The 17,561-nt window shown below is 40.7% G+C and overlaps 1 protein-coding gene across 1 annotated transcript in view; it reads left to right on the forward strand.

Moving 5' to 3' along the window:
* The window catches only part of MYO3B (myosin IIIB), a 334,888-nt gene that overhangs the window by 315,767 nt on the left and 1,560 nt on the right, over window positions 1-17,561 (forward strand). The gene's annotated exons all lie outside the window — the stretch shown is intronic.

Consider the following 17,561-nt stretch of genomic DNA (forward strand, 5'->3'; position numbering starts at 1 on the left):
TTAGATTTCTACTTCTATAAAAATTGTAAGTATAAATTATTGTTGTATTTGAATTGTACAGTCAAGTCAGGTTATTCCTGCTACCGTAATGAGAGTAGACGGTACTACCTGAGACTCATCAAACCCACTGCCTTGTGGGTAGCCTGGGTAAGGGAGCAGCCCCTGACAGAAAAGCCCCACTGCCTTGTGGAGGAATTCAGGAGAATGTGAGGCTATGAGAGTAAACTCAGACAGAAAATCTGGAGTGGAGCCCCAAAGGTGGTCAGGTACTAATATTTTAGTATCTTTCCAGCAACTCCTGCAGTGGATCTGGCACCAAATGTATTAGTTCTTCCTCTCCTCTGGATTTTACCGGTGATGCCAAGAGCAGGGTCCTGATGCATGGGCAACTCAGGGCCTCTATATCATCTGCCCAGGCTTGCTCCCTGGAAAGATACTCCAGCTTTACTTTGAGCGTTGACACAAAACGGAAGGCAGCAGCCACCTGTTCTAATCTCATACTTTATTGGCGTAGAGTTGAGCGCCAGGGGCTCTCTCTCAAGTTGGTCTCTTCATCCATGTTTGCAGCTGCCATAAAACCAACTGAGTTAATTCTTTACCTCGGAGGGGTGCATACGCATGGTCTCTTGAAACTGAAGAATGCCAACTATTTGCATTACAAAAGTATTAATGGAGACCTAAATAATAAATGGCAAACATGGGGCTTTATACTGCCCTTCCCATTTCCTAAAAGTCCTAAAATGGGATAAATCAGAAAGATAATCTGTCCTTGACATTTTAGAATATCTCCTGTTTATTGGAATGACTCAAATACAAATGAATACATGTGGTTAAGAACACATCTTATGGTATAAGAGTATCCGCTTGCGAGAACCAACCCAGTGGCTCTGACACCAAATATTGATCACAAGAGACTTCACTGTTCTGCCATAATAAATGTACCCATTACCCACCCCATCTTTCATCCCTGGCAATAAACAATTGTCAATAATCTCATATCTTTCTGTTAGCATTGAAGACACGTTTTGTTGGTACTCTTTTTCTTTAAGATAGAGCACTCTGTGGAGCTGTAGAAACGAAATGTTCAGCCAGGAGAAAAAGTCGCCCCTCAGCAAGCAAAGCAGGATTGCCAGCTTTATGAAAACAGCATGCGATGCCTCTTAGACCCAAATGCTGGGGAGCAATCCTTTGGGCCCATGGAAGTCAGTGAGAGTCTTTCCATTCCCTTGGGGTAATGATTCATAAAAGTTAACACCCCTTTACGGGTAAATTCAAGTTGAATCTTAGACTCATTCTCTGCAGTCTCTTAAGAATTGTTAGAAATTCATTTTGTCATAGGTGTGCATCCCACACACATCTGAACAACAAATGTATATGTACTCTCATCAGTGGTCTGTTTACTATAGACTCAGATACCATGGTGTTGGATGCCGTAAAAGGAAATTAGTTATGTTTCCAGAAACAGATTCTATATGTTAGTTGCCCATGCCAATAATGGATTAAATGTCATTTGTTTGTTTAGCAGGCCTCATTGCTATTCAGTTGCAGAGAATGTACAACTATTACACAATCTAAGCAACAATTTCTAGAGCAATTGTAAAGTGCTGTTAACTATTCTCCAGACAGGTACTAGGGTGAGCTCACAAGTTAATGTATATGTGTTTTTCTGAAGGAGACCTGGGTCCAAATTTTGATCAAGGCCACTAGTGAAAATAAGTTTGATGGCCTCATTTTAGTCTCTTGATGATACTGGCAAATATCACAAAACCTGATCACAAGCCACATTACATGACACACCTGGAATCTCTGCTCAAGAGAAGCCCAGAATTGCAGTGGCAGGAAAGTGGCAAGCCTGGATTGCAATTTATTGGCAGGGCTGTGTGGGATTGGGATAACAAGAGTATGGCTAATCTGATGGAGATGCATTATCCGGGTTTATCTGGGAGCCAGGACTGGAATAGCAAGATTGTTGTGGATCAGGGATTAGCTGAAAAAGCAGTGCTCTTTCACAGCCCATGACTGAAACAGAAGGGATGATATAGATTTGGAATGAGAGGCTTTGGCACAGCTATGTGAGGAAAGTTATGCAATATCTGACAATATTAGTACTCTTTTTTGGTAAGCACCAAATTTACCCAATTTAAGGTGGAAGATTATGTAGAAACTTTGATCACAGAACATTTCCTACATAGCTTGTAAAGTGCTTGGAGCAGGGACTGTATTTTTGTTCGGTGTTTGCACTACCCGTAGTACAATGGTCCATAACTGGCACTCCTAGGCACTATCACAATACAAAACTTAAAAATAACAACATGTTCTTTTCTTGAAATTGCTGATAAGGTGATATTTCTAATTGCCATAAACATTTCTGAGTCTGCCTTATGCTGCAATAAACAGAGATCAGAGCACTCAGTCCATCATTTTATTCACCTAAACTCTGGGATAAGATAATACTCAGTGCAATGTTATTATTTTGCCTTCAGACATCATGTAAAATAAGGTATAAAGCAGGTAAATAATGAATATGATAGTTCTTTAGCATTGCTTACTGCCCGCTTCTTGATATTTAGCATTGGTAGCAGAAGAGCCTTGTATGTATATCCCAGTTCGGAGTTTCACGCCATCCTATCCAGGCACAGATTACTATTTGACTAAATTAATGATGGAGTTCTAAAAGAGCAAGAAAAGCAAATTCTCCATAGAGATTTCACATCACCTGCAGTTTTGATAGCTGATAACTATATCATCAGCATTTTGAAAAACAGTTGCTAATATCCAGATTTACAGCAGAAATCTGATTGGAAAGGGGTGTTGATCTTGTTAGATATTTAACATTACAGCATACTGCAATGTAACACAACATACAGTGATAAAATGGATTCGATCTAACAGGATGTGACTGATGAGATGAAAGCAAAATGCTGGCACTGTTCGTAGCATGCACAAACCCTACTGCATTGTACTACAGTATTTGTTTGGAGATAAAAAGAAAAGGAGTACTTGTGGCACCTTAGAGACTAACCAATTTATTTGAGCATAAGATTTCGTGAGCTACAGCTCACTTCATCAGATGCATAAGTGAGCTGTAGCTCACGAAAGCTCATGCTCAAATAAATTGGTTAGTCTCTAAGGTGCCACAAGTACTCCTTTTCTTTTTGCGAATACAGACTAACACGGCTGTTACTCTGAAACCTGTTTGGAGATACTGCGCATTAGTTTAGAACAATGTCTTTTGTGCCTTGATTGTTCATTTCATTTTACTGTCATCGTACCAAGTTGTACATTTTTAAAAACACAGTGTTTTACCATCTGTAGGTCATGAAAAGACAGATGGACGTGGAGAAACTCCACCTACAGCTCCTTGGATGAATCCCACTTTCTGCTTAGCGGTAGAGAAATCCCTCCCTTCTATAAAACTAAATGTCCTTATATCGCTCTATTATAAAAGCTTTTTTAATACAGGAACTTATTGATCTAATACATTTGAAACATTTGCAATTATTTTTAGTGAGTGCAAGTAAAACAAACTAGTCTTATCAGAGCTGCTGTATTACAAACACCACTTGAGTTACACTGAAGTTAATCCCCAGTTCTGTTACAGGAAACTCATCCTTATTAAAGTAACTTAAGTGTTCCTTTTTATTGATCTGCTCCTTCAACTTAATGATAGGAACTTACTGATGTTTTAATAATAACCTTATAAGCTTTATCTCATTCTATTTCAATGTGTGTTACTGAAAGATGCTGTGGAAACTAACTCAGCTTGAACATTTTGCAGATGTCTTTAAATGCTGGCGGGGGGAGAGAGAAGGTTCAGTTGTGCTGCATGTTAACAAAGATAGCTGAAAAACTACAAGATAAAAGAGAGCCTCGAGTGTGAACATCAAAGAATTGTTAATGACAAGAAATACCATTAGGGTTAGCATCCCTTTTGTTTCAACCCCCTCACACCTGCAGTGTGTTGTAGACTATGTCTTTGTTGGCACATGTGAATTACCTCCATTAGCATTTATAGAAGAGTGGTTCCAAAACAACAGAAACATACTCCTGCTCCTTGCTATTGCTCCAAAAAGTCAGATATTCGTTCTCTGTGGGTTTCCTTCAAGGTAGTCTTTTCTGCAAGGGAAACTGTAGAACCAGTATTCCATTGATTGCAAATGAACTTGGTTGAAAGGAGAGGATGGCTTTTGTTACTGAAAAGAGAAGTAATATAAGCAACAGTAAGAAGCTCAGACATTAGCAATAGCAAAATCAGAGCGTGAAATTCAGATTAGCCCTCCGCAGGCTGTGAGAGGAAGGGGGTATTGGAAGACTTGGCATGGCCAAAGGTGTAACCTGTTTCATTTGGCCCCTGAAAAATTTTAACAGATGGTGGGACCAGCTGTCTTTTTCAGCCATTTAATAAACTCTTCAGTGGTAACAGTTTGGGAAGTGTGGGGGGGTTGAGTTTTAGGCCAGAGGAAAAAATAAAGAAATCTGTACCAATTGTTTTTGCCAAGCAGTGAAGTCCAGAAACATTAGGAAAAGTTAAAGTGAAAATCTAATTGATGACACTGTCCTGATTATCTGTTTCAAAAGGAAGAGGGGAAAAAATCTTTCAGCTCAAGTGAACCACTGCATGCAAAATGTCTATTATTGCATTGTTATCTTTATCTGTCATTTTAATTTCAGTCCTTGCAAAGCAATCACATAATTAGAAATCTTAAATGAACTGCAGAATGAGAAATTGACTTGGTTTTTGAGACACAAGTGTCTGTCAAAGGAAAAGTCAAAATAACCTGTTTTATTAAAAAGACATACTTGCATCAGATAAGGTTCAAACTATCTGTCCAGATGAATAGATCAGTCAATGAACTTATCCTAACTTACATAATATAATTATCTAAATGCCAATAGAGCTGCCTGTTTAGGTTCATATAATACTCAGAAATCTAATACAAACATAAGTGATACACGAGTTTTTGTTTGTTAGGATGAGATCTTACAAAAATATACAATTGCAGCTCTATTTGTTTTCTTGAGCTAATTTTTTTAATTAACATTTCCAACACAACAGTTAAATGGCAACTCTTCAATTATCTGAGAGATGCTATATTTAAAAAGCATGTCTAGTGTCTTTGAACAGAACAGTTCTTTTTGCACATTTACATGATACCCAGCTGAGCAGCCACCCCTTCCATTTGACAAGGGCTTTGTTCTGCCTACAGGCCTATTATAAGCCCCAGATTGTTTGCCCTTAATAAATTGCAACAATAAGACAGAAACTTCTTTTCAAGTTTGGAGAAATACGACGTTCTCTAGATAGCTACACATATGAAGTTTAATAATGACAACAGAAACAAATCTTACAAATCTCATTTGCTCTGCTCGCAGATCATTTCAGTTAAGGCAGCCCAGAAAGCGTGGCTTCTTTCCGTACAGGTAACAAAAGCCTTGAGAAAATACTGATGGGATAAAACATGTCTGTCTTTCAAGAATGATTTATTCTAGAGGAACATGCTTTTGCACCATGTTTCACAATGCAAAATTATATTCCATATAATGCTACACAGAGATTACTTGGGGCTAAAACTGAAAGAAATATATGCACAGTAGAATTTGTAGCAGAAAAATGTAGTGTGGTTTCATATTAATGAGAGAAAACAGTGTAAGATTTACAGTTTAAAGCTTGATCCTCCTCTCCAATAAGTTGAAATTTATCAGCTTGTGTGTGTCTGTATGCCAGCATCTGGGCCTTCACTTAATTGAAAAGACCTACATTAGTGTCTGGCCTACAAAGAGGAGACAAAGAATCAATATTGCTTTTACATGGCAATGCAGATTCTCCTTTGGTTCAAGTACAGGGCTTGTGAGGCCACATTTGGAAGCATTAACTGACACTGTTTGGGTTTGTATGTAGCCATGGATTGGTAAACTAGGTATGTTATAAACTCAGCACCTGCCTTTATTGAGCTTCAAGCCTCAATATGTTCTGCATATTTTCTCTTCAGGGTGGAAATTTCCAACAATTTTCAGAGAGCAATTTCTTTCAGAATCTATCTGTAAATTATCTTACAACTAAGAGGGTACGGTAGGCATGACTTTCAAAAGTGACAAGTGTTTTGGGGCCAACTTGCAGCATGCTAAATGGGCCAGATTTTCAGAAGGTGAGAGCACCTATCATCAAACCACCAAATGAGAGTAAAATATATAAGGTTTTATATATTAGAAACTGTCTAGTAGCTCAATAATATTACCTCTTTTTAGAGAGAAATTTGAGTGGCTAGTGAAATATTGTACATTTCAAAGTTGCCTATTTTTGATTTGCAGGCAGAAATCTAGAGGATACAAATATTTGCACTGCTTTAATAAAGAGAAAAGGTTCCTCTCATTTGATATCTGAAACTTTTGCTGAGCAGATGAAGGTATAGTGATGTGAATTTTTCAGATGACTGTAGTGCTCATGATAGGTGCTGACTCGACAGAGTTAAAGGCTAAAGTGATCTATTTTGGGGTGTTCTTGAACTGTAGACTGTGGCTCAGGGGGCTCTTTGAGGACTTTCCTGGGAATCTTCAGTGTTACAGCTAACTCTGTGCTGTGCTCCTCTTTTATGCTCAACTCAGTCATGGGGAGCTGGAAACATGACTGGCACCAGCTCCCTGAATTGAGGCTAGAAAGACCTCATCTTCCTTCTCACTGAAAGGGGGGAATCTGAGCTCAGAATGGCCACAATTTTACCATCTCCCATTTCATTTCAAAAGAGGATGGATTACAAATGTGGGGATGGCTTCCTTCCCCTCAGCACAATGAGATAGAGGCAGCCATGTTTTTGCTTCATGCTGCTGCACTGAGCTCAACAGAACAGCACACTAACTGTTATCTCTGAGAGAGGAAACTATTTCTGTTATATCTTAGGGCTTCCTGTAATTCCTTTCACTGTAGTATCCAGTTTCTGGGGTTGCAAAGAGGGAGACAGTTCTAGGGGTTGAGATGGACAAAGCATTGCTGGTGATCTCTGATGAATGAATGGAAAAGTGAGTAGATTCCGGGATCATGGGGGTACAGAGACAGGTGGGAGTGGATAAAAGGCAGGAAGAAACAATAGAATATGAGAGAGAAAAGACTGGAAGATTGGGATAAAGGAGGGAGCAAATAAAAGATATTTAGGCTATATTTACACTATGAGGTAGAGGGGTGATACACAAACTCATGCTAGCTCTCATCTGAGCTGGCATACTAAAACGAGTAGTGTAGCAATGGTAGAATGGGCACAGGCTAGCCACCCTGAGTACAAACCCACCTGAACCCTGTGGGTGTGTACTTGGGCAGCTAGTCCATGTCCCGTACTATTGCAGCTACATTGCTATTATTACGGCACTAGCTCGCCGAGAGCTGGGAATCACACCCCTATCTCATAGTGTAGACGTAGCCTTAAAGTGAGTTCTGAACGTTATCCCTAACAAGTGCTGTGATAAAGCCCTTTTACCATATTAAATCATCATTTAAGTCCCACATGCCACATACATTAGAAAAACACTCAGAGATGCTTTGGAGATATGTTTTTAAAATATTGGGACTATTTTTTGTATCACTCCACCTATAAAGTCTAGTAACTTAGCTAACTTAGCTTGTGCATTTAGCTCAAAGAAATGTACAAGCTGAAAGAAAAAAAGCAAAATCAGAACAATAAAATGTAAAATACCTCTAAAAATAACTTAAGTAGCTTTTTTAAACAAAATAGCCATGGCATTAAAATCTGATATCAGGACTTCCGGGCTAGGTCCTGGGTCCCATTGGAAGGGGTGGAAATCTCCCCTTTCTGATGGTAAGAAAAAAATGTTCTTTCACCTAGACTTGCAGGGCCACAAGATATTGGAATTTAAAGTCATGACATTTTAAAAACATGTTACCGGCTTAGGATAGAATCTTGTGTGTCTTGGACCACGAGTGAGTGTGAGTTTGGGGGCAATTCCAGCATTGGGTGGAGAAGGACGAAATATTTCAGAGAGAGGTTGATTTTTAAAAATAGTGGTTGTTTGGTACTGTCAAGTGGTGTGGCTGTTGGTGTTTCAGAGAGATGGAATAGTGGGCAAGTGATGAAATCATAGGTATGTGAGAAATTGTACAGGAATGTGATACACAAAGTTATCACATCCTTCCCCAATTTATCACAGAGATATCACTTCCACATATATGTTGTATATTGATTATCATATGGCTCCATGATTTATCACATAGCTATCACCACCATATTCACAGTGTTTCTATTTGTATGGGTTGGGGGGTAGGGTATGGGGCTTTCTCTAATGGAATTAATTCTCTTCTGTAGCAAACCCACTCCTCCTAGGGATGATTTTTGCCCCTGTTGAATGTACCATGTTGCACCGAATGGCGAGCATTTTCAAACAAATTGCCTGGAGGGGGAGGGGAGAAGGATACCCCTGGATCCCTCTAACATAAACATCTTTTCCCCTTCAAATTAGGCTGGTCAAAAAATATCACACAGATATCACAAGATCAAAAGATCTCATTTTGTTTCTGCTAGTCCCTCCCTGAAAAATTCCTTCCAGAGCTGATATACCTAGATAAAGATATAAATACTATTATTTATACTGTGCCTAAATTATAGTAGATGTTTTATAGACCATATGCAGTAAAATACACAGTCCCTGCCTGCAGTCAGACTGAATCACTCAAATAAGGGGATTGGAAGGGGGCGGGTATTTTTGTTAAAAATAGTAAGCGTTTGGTGAATTTTGTACAAAATACTTGATAAGTGATTCCTTGGCTCACAAAATTTGTTTAATCACAGATCAAGTACAGTATGAAAAGTAGCAGTACAAGTTTGTTCTCAGTATCCTTAGAGTCTCCATTCAATTCTTAGTTCATCTGGAATTGCCTACAAATTGTGATGTGTAACAGGATTGAAATTCATTGCATGTAGGGAGACCACTGAATAGCTGTCATGTGGTAATGATTTTCCATCCCTACTGCCCGGACCTGAATTCAAGCCTGTGAAAAGGTGAAAAGCTCCACAATTTACCAGTCTTCTGGACCATCCAGCCCCGCATGATGTGAGATTGTGAATTATGTCATAAAATAATGGCTTTAGGAAAGTTTGAGTAAAACTAGCAAGGAAAAAATTAAATGCCCAAAAACTTATTTAACAAAGTTGAGGTTGCCCTGTGGTGCCTTGTGCCCTTCCAATATTTCAAGCTCAGCTAAACTCAAACCTCTGAAAATCAGGAAATAAAGAACTAAAGTAATGCAATCTTAAATATCTGAAAACTAGGTAATACAGAGTTAAGGTACATGCCAGTGCAACCCTAACTTTTCCCCACCTGGAGCTGACAGCACCCACTGAGAATTATCTTCATGCACTCCAGTTGCATTCACTGTATTTAAGCTGTATGAATTTTGGAGGGATTAGTTAGAGAAGGCTGGCAGAGCTGTGATTGTGATATGAAGAGATCTGGATGGGATCTTGGGGAAGTGTGTGAGCCCCTCTCCCGGCCACCCCTCACCTCCTGTGTGTGTGATCCAAGGAAAGAGTGCCTGTGCCCCTTGAGGAACCCAATATTCCTCATTTCAGCACTGAGTTCTGCAGGTTGTCAGTAGCAGTACACCGGTGTCAACTTGCCATAGGGTTTGTCAACAGTGAGGTGGGATATGAGGTCTGTGTATTTAATGATGGGTAGTGAAAGGACCGTGTTAGATGAAATCTTGTGAATAAGGGGGAAGCAGTTGTAATATGTGGTGGAGGTGTTGTAAAATTTAGCAACTGTGTTTCTGTAAAGCAGGTTCACTGTTTGAGTATAGAACATATATATGTAGCTTTGCTATCAGTGCTTATGAACCTGTGCTATGCAGCAAGCATGTCTGTTCTCAGCTCTGCACCCAGAAGGATGACTCCCAGATCCTGGCTCTCTCAGGAGGAGTCAGAGAGAAGGGCTTAAACACTCACCCTTGCAGAGGGGCAGGGCCCCCCTAGATCATGGTTCACACACAAGGTCCAGAAAGAGGAGCTCAGCCCCCACCCCCTGAAGGGGCTGAGCTCCTAGTTCACACATGGCAGGAAAGGAGTGCTTTTCTTGGGGAAGAGGGAGACTGCTCTTGGGGAAGAGGGAAGACTGCTCTTGGGGAAGAGGGAGAAGAGCTCAGACCCCATCAGAGGAGCAAGGCCCTTAGATCCCATCTCACATGGGAGCCCAGGGAGATGTGCCCCCGCAGAATAAATTCTTTAATATAACCCCCTCTCCCCAAAGTAGAAGTGCCATGCGGTAATGGAGAAAAATCCCAAGGTACTGAGATCAGTTTGGGAGGCTCACAGCCACAGTCTAAGGCCCAGATATGAGCACAAAAACATAAGGTACAGGTGATTTTGTACAATTCTGGGTTTTTAAGGAGGGCTATATATCAGGAACTCCATGTTCAAACGACCTCAGACTTGGACTACCCAGCACCCCCATTAGGTACATTGCATTTCAAGATAATCCAGTTAAGCATGCAGATTTTAGATCACTTATAAGAGCCCACCTTTAAACAGAAAGCCATGTTCAACCCTAACTACAGGGGAGCTGGGTTTCTGCTATATATAGCTGACAAGTACTGCCCATTCAGCTACCACATCCCATTTCATGCTTCTTGCCAGGGATTCTGGTTTATTGTCAGCCCCAACCCTAACCCTGGGTCTTTCGCCAGCTTCAGTCCTATTCCTACCCCAGGCTCCCTGCCTGCTCCAGCCCTTCCTGTCTAGTGCTTTGTGCACAGCAAATAGGCTGTAGCATCTCTACTTATACATATGCTCTGCCTTATAAAGGGTACTACGCTCAGTGTGTGAGCGAAAATACTGATCGTCTGAGGATTGGAATGGCAGCAGTGAACAGAGGAAGTGGCTAGTTTTATATGATCAGAATCCCAGCTAGGACTATAAAGTAGGGAGCAGCAGGGGTATCTCAATTAACAGAGGGCATAGGATCGCCCAGTAGGAGGTCACAAGGATATCAGAAAACTGAGGCAGAAATTTTCCTTTGTCTCTCCCTATATTAAACTCTTCAGATAAGGTAACACTAACCTAATATGGAAAACTAGATAAAACTGTAAATGTAATGTTTTCTCTTGGGTGCCTGCTGTAGAATTTAATAGACAGGACTGTGAACATTGCTGGAATCAATTTCTCTGTTGATGTTGGGAAGAGCCACGCCAAAATTCACTATGTGCATTTCTGAACCTCTGATTTAAGAGGAATTTTGTGTTTACTCTGTTCCCCTATAAACATTGTTTTGCTTCTAGAAGGCAAATTATCTTATTCTTAAATTAGAAACAACTAAATGAAAACTGGCAAGAGAACTTCATAAATCAGCCAATAACCATATCTCATTAAAAAGAATCATTGACACTACAGAAGAGCTTCTTCCTGAATCACTCAATGTACCAAATATACTTAGCATGTGTAGCAATGGCTATTAAAAAAAAAAAAAAGCAGCAACGCATGAGGTCTCTGCTCTGCTTTTATTCAGGCAACACTCCCATTGCCTTCAGTGAGAATGTTGATTGTATAAGACTGCAGCATTTGGCCCTGTTTTCTGACATTTTGAATAAGAGAAGAATCTTTCATTGTTAAGTTTAGATGCTGGCATGTAAATGACCACAGAACTCTAATTCTCTACTCCATTGTCTCCTCTCCTGCTTCTTCATTTTAAGGTAAATTTTGTGGTGAATGGCTCCTTGTGCTTTAATATTCTTTCCCCCGCCCTTAAGATGACAGTGGTTGTCAACCAGGGATGAAAGTAACTTAAAGGACTTACTGGTACTCCGGAGTTCTGGGCAGGGGACGTGGCCTCAACCGGAAGAGGCAGGGCCTTTAAATACCCGAGCCCTTTAAGTCAAGATTTAAAAGTCCCAGGACTCTGGCTGCAGCTGGGAGCCCCAGGACCTTTAAATCACCCCTGGAGCTACCAGCTGCAGAGGCAGCTGGGAGCCCTGGGGCTCAGGGTCAATTTAAAAGGCCCCAGGCTACAGCCACCACTACTGCAGCGGAGCTCCAGGCCCTTTAAATCACCGCCGGAGCCCTGCCGCCGCTACCTAGGGGCTCCAGCAGTGAGACTCGGGCCCTTTAAAGCGCTGCCTGAGCCCCACTGCCGGAGCCCCTGGGGAGTGGTGGAGGGCTCCCATGGTGATTTAAAGGGCCAGGGGCTCTGGCCACTGCAGGGAGCCCCAGGCTCTTTAAATCACCAGCCTGGGGAAGCCGGTCCGGTCCGGCACGGCATATTGGCTCTTGCCGGTACACTGTATCGGACCGTACCAGCTTACTTTCACCTCTGTTGTCAACCACTGATTCTTCCTGGCTCCCCTCAACTGGTGTTAAAAATGATTTGAAGTGGTAGTGTTGACAGAGCTGAGCCATTTTGGTATTAGAGTCACTGCACTGCATCACAAGATATTTGATAGTTTTCCTAGCCCCTTCCAGACAACGGCCATGCCTGCACTACAAAGTTTGGTCAACATAGCTATGTCGATCAGGGGCGTGAAAAAACACATCCTCTAGCCAACACAGCTATGCCAGGAAAAACCCCAGTGTAGATGTGACTATGCCAACATAAAAGTGCTTCTGTCAACATAGCTAATGTTGTTCAGGGAGGTGGCATTACTATGCCAGCAGAAGAACTCTTGTTGGCATATATGACAGGTTTCAGAGTAACAGCCGTGTTAGTCTGTATTCGCAAAAAGAAAAGGCGTACTTGTGGCACCTTAGAGACTAACCAATTTATTTGTGCATGAGCTTTCGTGAGCTACAGCTCACTTCATCGGATGAGTCTATGGGGTTCTGCTGGTATAGCTATACTGGTATAGCTGGTTCAGCAAAGTTTATGCAGTGTAGACAAGGCCTAAGGACTAAGCGATTAGGACTGATAATATAATCCAGATATATTGTTTGCATTCAACTACGGTAGAATCAACACCTATTGCAATATAGGGCTATAGTCAGGTCTCATATTGCTAAGGTTTCATTATGTTATTAAATGTACTACAGTACTTTTACTGCTACATAGTATTATAAGCAATTGATAGAGTATGTTAACAAACTATCTTTACGGAGGCGGTATCCCTTCCTTTTTTATTTGTACACTTGTTTGATAATTTGCAAAGAATTACCATGCAAAGAAACATCAGTAATTTGCAATGGGTCTCCCATTCATTGTAAATTAGTGAGGTTCTACTGTGGTACACAAATACTGGGTTAAATTCAGCTCTCAGATACACCCTAGAAATCCCCACGGATAGAAATTAAAATGATCACACTGGGTCATTTTATCAGGCAGACTAAATGTAGTTGTTGCACTGGGGCATGCTCCTCCAGTGCCCTAAATGCATATGCCATCCATAATCAGAATGTCACCAGTCACTGCCGCTACGATGCTGCCCTTCTGCCTTTCCACCTCCCAGTGCACCTGTCTCTCAAAGTCACAGTTTAGTCTTGATTCTCTGATCTGAGAGCTACACAAGTATATCTTCTTAATAGAAGTGTTACTGTAAAAGCAGAGCCTGTCGTCTGCACCCAGGGTGCAGAGGGCCCTCTTGCCATAAAACATGCATGGTTCCTATTGCTCCAAATGGGTAGGATTTGGGGGTGGTGCAGGATTAGACCAAGGGGTGAAGACCAGAAGGCCTTCCACTTTGAAGATCCTCTACTCCTTCCGCCAGAGAGGGACTATTAGGCAATGGAAACTATCCGAGCCATTAGACTGGAGTAGTCATCATGTGATGGCTATGCTGGCTGCTCCATGGCCTATTTCTTCCTATGAAGTTCCAAGCATCCAACCCAGTTTTGGGCTGAGCAATAGGGACTAGTTTAAGAGCTAAGTAAAATGTGGGGTGGGATGATCCTGCCTGCTTCAGCCTGTGAATGGCAGGCCAGGTGTAGTAATAGGTAAATTTCTCAATAAATGCTTCCTGATCATTAATTAATTTTGGAGTTCCGAGTTTCAAACTGTATCTGAAATCTTTGATCAAGAAAAATGGGTTGGAAGAGATGTACAATCTAGTAACCTGAATACAGACTAGAAGCCAAGGAATTCCTGAGTTCTAGTTCCAACTCGGAAACTGATTCCCTCTGTGTCTTAGGTCAAGTCACTTAAATCCTTTGCCCTGATTGCTCCATCCATTAAATGGGAGAAGACTAACCCTGTTTTACTAAGAGCTTAGTTAATGTCTGTAAAGAACTTTGAAGATGAAAGGCGCTATATAAGTCTTCAACATTATATATATATTTATATTGTTGTTTTGTTTATAGAAAAACATAATTTTAAAAATTATCATTACAGCACATTGAATAATTTAATTTTTCACATTCCTTATGTATTGAGTTATTATGTGTTACATCGAATGAATACAAAGACCTCAGAATATGATGTGATACAGAAGACACACCACATACTTTGTAAGAGATTTTCTAAATAGAGCGGTTTTAAAAATCAAACATTGTAAAGAGCTGTCCAGCTGGAGAAGAGGAGTTCAGTCATTTCATAAATCTGACTGATACTTCACAAAAACCTTCTTGGGGGCCCTGACCTGAAATGCTGGCCGGGAGGGGGTGTGAGGGGACTAGTACTTTTTACAATCCCTTGTTATTAATCAGACAAATGGTGGTAACCACATGTGCCCCAATATTAGTTAGTACCAGTGGCTACACACACAGATTGCTGACAGCTACAGTACCCATATACTGAGCACTGGAATGTGTTCTCTGGTAACATCTGGGTATGTAATATGCTTCCTAGCTGGCTTCTTATGGCCCCTTGGCTGGCTGCATTGCTGGATGTTCCAGAAGTTGTGGGGCTGATTTGGAGTCATGGTCATGATGGGCTCTTTTGTCTTCTTAAATTACTCTGACTCCCAGACTCTGGGAATAATTTGTACATTTTTGTAAATTATAAAATTCTTCATTGGTTGATAAGGAAAGCTTTCCTGTGTCCTGGTTGACTGGTGTGGAAAGGAGCATGCGAGCTTTAAAACTACCAACATTCAGGGTGTCCCTCCCACCACATTTCTGGTCCCCGACTAGATTCCCATTCATCCTTTCCCCTGATCTGCCCCTCACAGTCCTGCTGGGTTTTTTGGTTTGGATTGGTTTTTGTTTGGGGGGTGGAAACGGTTCGGGGAGGGAGGGGGATAGTTCTTGTAAATTATAGGTTGCTGCAGTTATATCACACCAAAACCATGTTTTATTTCTTGCAAGGTACAGTAGCTGAAGTTACATAGCTATTGTACCATGCAAGAAAAAACATGGATTTGATATACTCTCTTCTTCAGTAGTCTTTGAAGAACAGGCTACTTGGAAAGCAGTTCTGTTGTCATTAGAACAGATTTAATGTAACAGCAAGCAGTCTGCATTTGTAGCATAACTTGGTCATCCATTAACAATTGTATGTTATTATTAAGTTTGAATAACTGATTCAGTCAAATTGATACAGTTTGATAACTGGATGATCCACCTGATATTAAAGTGCTGATTGATCATATGTTGTTTCCATTTAAACTTTGTTGTTTGCAGTTTTGACACACAGCATAAACAGCTGTGTAATTTGTCAATAAATGTACTAAGTAACCAAAATGAATTACCATGCAGATCCAGTTTTTAGATTTTACATTTGCTGTCTAGTTAAGACATAACCACACTATATAGTGAATAATTAAATATAAGTAGATGGTTAGGGTTTGTTTATCTGTGTCTGTAAAATGAAATGATCCCAACCAATCTCACCCAAACTAATCATGCAGCTAAAAAAAATCATGTTTTTTATCCAGTGTTTCCTAAAATGTGAGGGCAAGAAGGACATCAGCAAACGGGGCTCTTGATTGCTATCTATAGTCTCAGCATGCTTGCTTCTTTCTTTCTTTTTCTTTCTTTCAATAAATTTCTAGCTGTCATGGTTGTGAAGAAAATCTTCAAAATGTGAAGCAGGTATAACCGATGTAGCAATGTCGACCTGAGTTTCCAGAGAGCTTGAAACAATAGCTTTGAGAAGAGAATGGCATAAATTTTATTGGGCTCTAACTTGGATGCTAGTGATGATACTTTAACTCTTCCACCGCTCATTAAAGCATGGAAAAAAATAGAGGAAGTATCATATTATGAAAATCTATACCAATGTTTCCAAAAGGCAAGGAGAGGTGGCATAAAAGACTAGCCAGGGATGGTGCAGAACATGTATATATTAAAATGTTTAGGTTGTTAATAACACGTGGCAAAGTTGTAGCAGGGATACAAATGGTCTTATTTTCTTGAATGGCATATTAGCTTTAAAAGGAAACACTACATTAAACTATGTGAAATTGAAACTTTGGTTGGAAAATGATAACGCAAGCCTCAAAATCCTCAATATATTTTTGCTCTGTGTCAGTCTCAATATGTTTTAGTGCGTTTCCTTCATCTGAAGGAAAAATGTGCCATGTTTAAGTGGACTCAAGAGACTTCATAAAAAACTTCAGTCTCACTTTTATTTTTGTCCCATCCAAGATGCAAATTGCACACAGTTAAGGCTCTAGAGGTACAACTGCATCAAACCTGTTTGCCAGATATCCAGATCTTGTAAACAAGACATGTAGGCTAATGTACCAAAAAAATGTGAACCGAGGACTCCATTTCCTCATTAGACTTTCTCCAATCCAGAGCATATCCTGTGGGGATGCTTTTAATAATTATTAATACTTCGTCTGGGTCTCTCATTACTGTGTTGTCTGTGTCAGATATGGGGGTGGATATTTCACCCTGGTGGGCTGACTGAGAAGCAGAGCCTACCTACCTAGGGGTGAAAAGTGGAGGCTCTTTCTCAAAAAGTAGAGTAATTATCTGGAAAAAAGTTACTTTTGTCCCTGAATAGGATGTCCACGGAGGGAGCTATTCTGGAATACCTTAAGAACATAAGAAAGGCCATACTAGGTCAGACCAATGGTGCATCTAGCCCAGTATCCTGTCTTCCAACAGTGGCCGGTGCCAGATGCCTCAGAGTGAATGAACAGGACAGTTCTCGAGTGATCCATCCCCTATCACCCAGCCCCAACTCTGGCAGTCAGAGGTTTAGGGGCATCCAGAGCATGGGGTTGCATCCCTGACCATATTGGCTAATATCCTATCCTCCATGAATTAGCTAATTTTTTTTTGACCCAGTCACACTTTTGGCCTTCCCAACATCTCCTGACAATGAGTTCCATAGGTTGACTGTGTGTTGTGTGAAGAAGTACCTCCTGTTTGTTTGTTTGAAACCTGCTCCCTATTAATTTCATTGGCTGACCCCTGGTTCTTGTGAAGGGATAAATAACACTTCCCTATTCACTTTCTCCGCCCCTCAAGGTTGCAGCTGCTGCCTATGCTCTGTTTGTTCTGAGGGTTGCAGCCTCCAGGACTGTCAATATTATCCATGCATAATTTTCTGTTTTTAAAAAAAAGCTGTAATTGCCACCTCATTAGGGTTCAGACCTCCAAAGAGCGGTATTTTGACCATTGTAGACCCAGCACTTTTTAATCCTCCTGCTCCTTTTTAAATGCATGCTCAGAAGATCTTCTTGAAGCAGTATCTGT

Source organism: Lepidochelys olivacea (genome assembly GCF_965140295.1).
Source record: "Lepidochelys olivacea isolate rLepOli2 genome assembly, chromosome: 11".
Classification (NCBI taxonomy): Eukaryota; Metazoa; Chordata; order Testudines; family Cheloniidae; genus Lepidochelys; species Lepidochelys olivacea.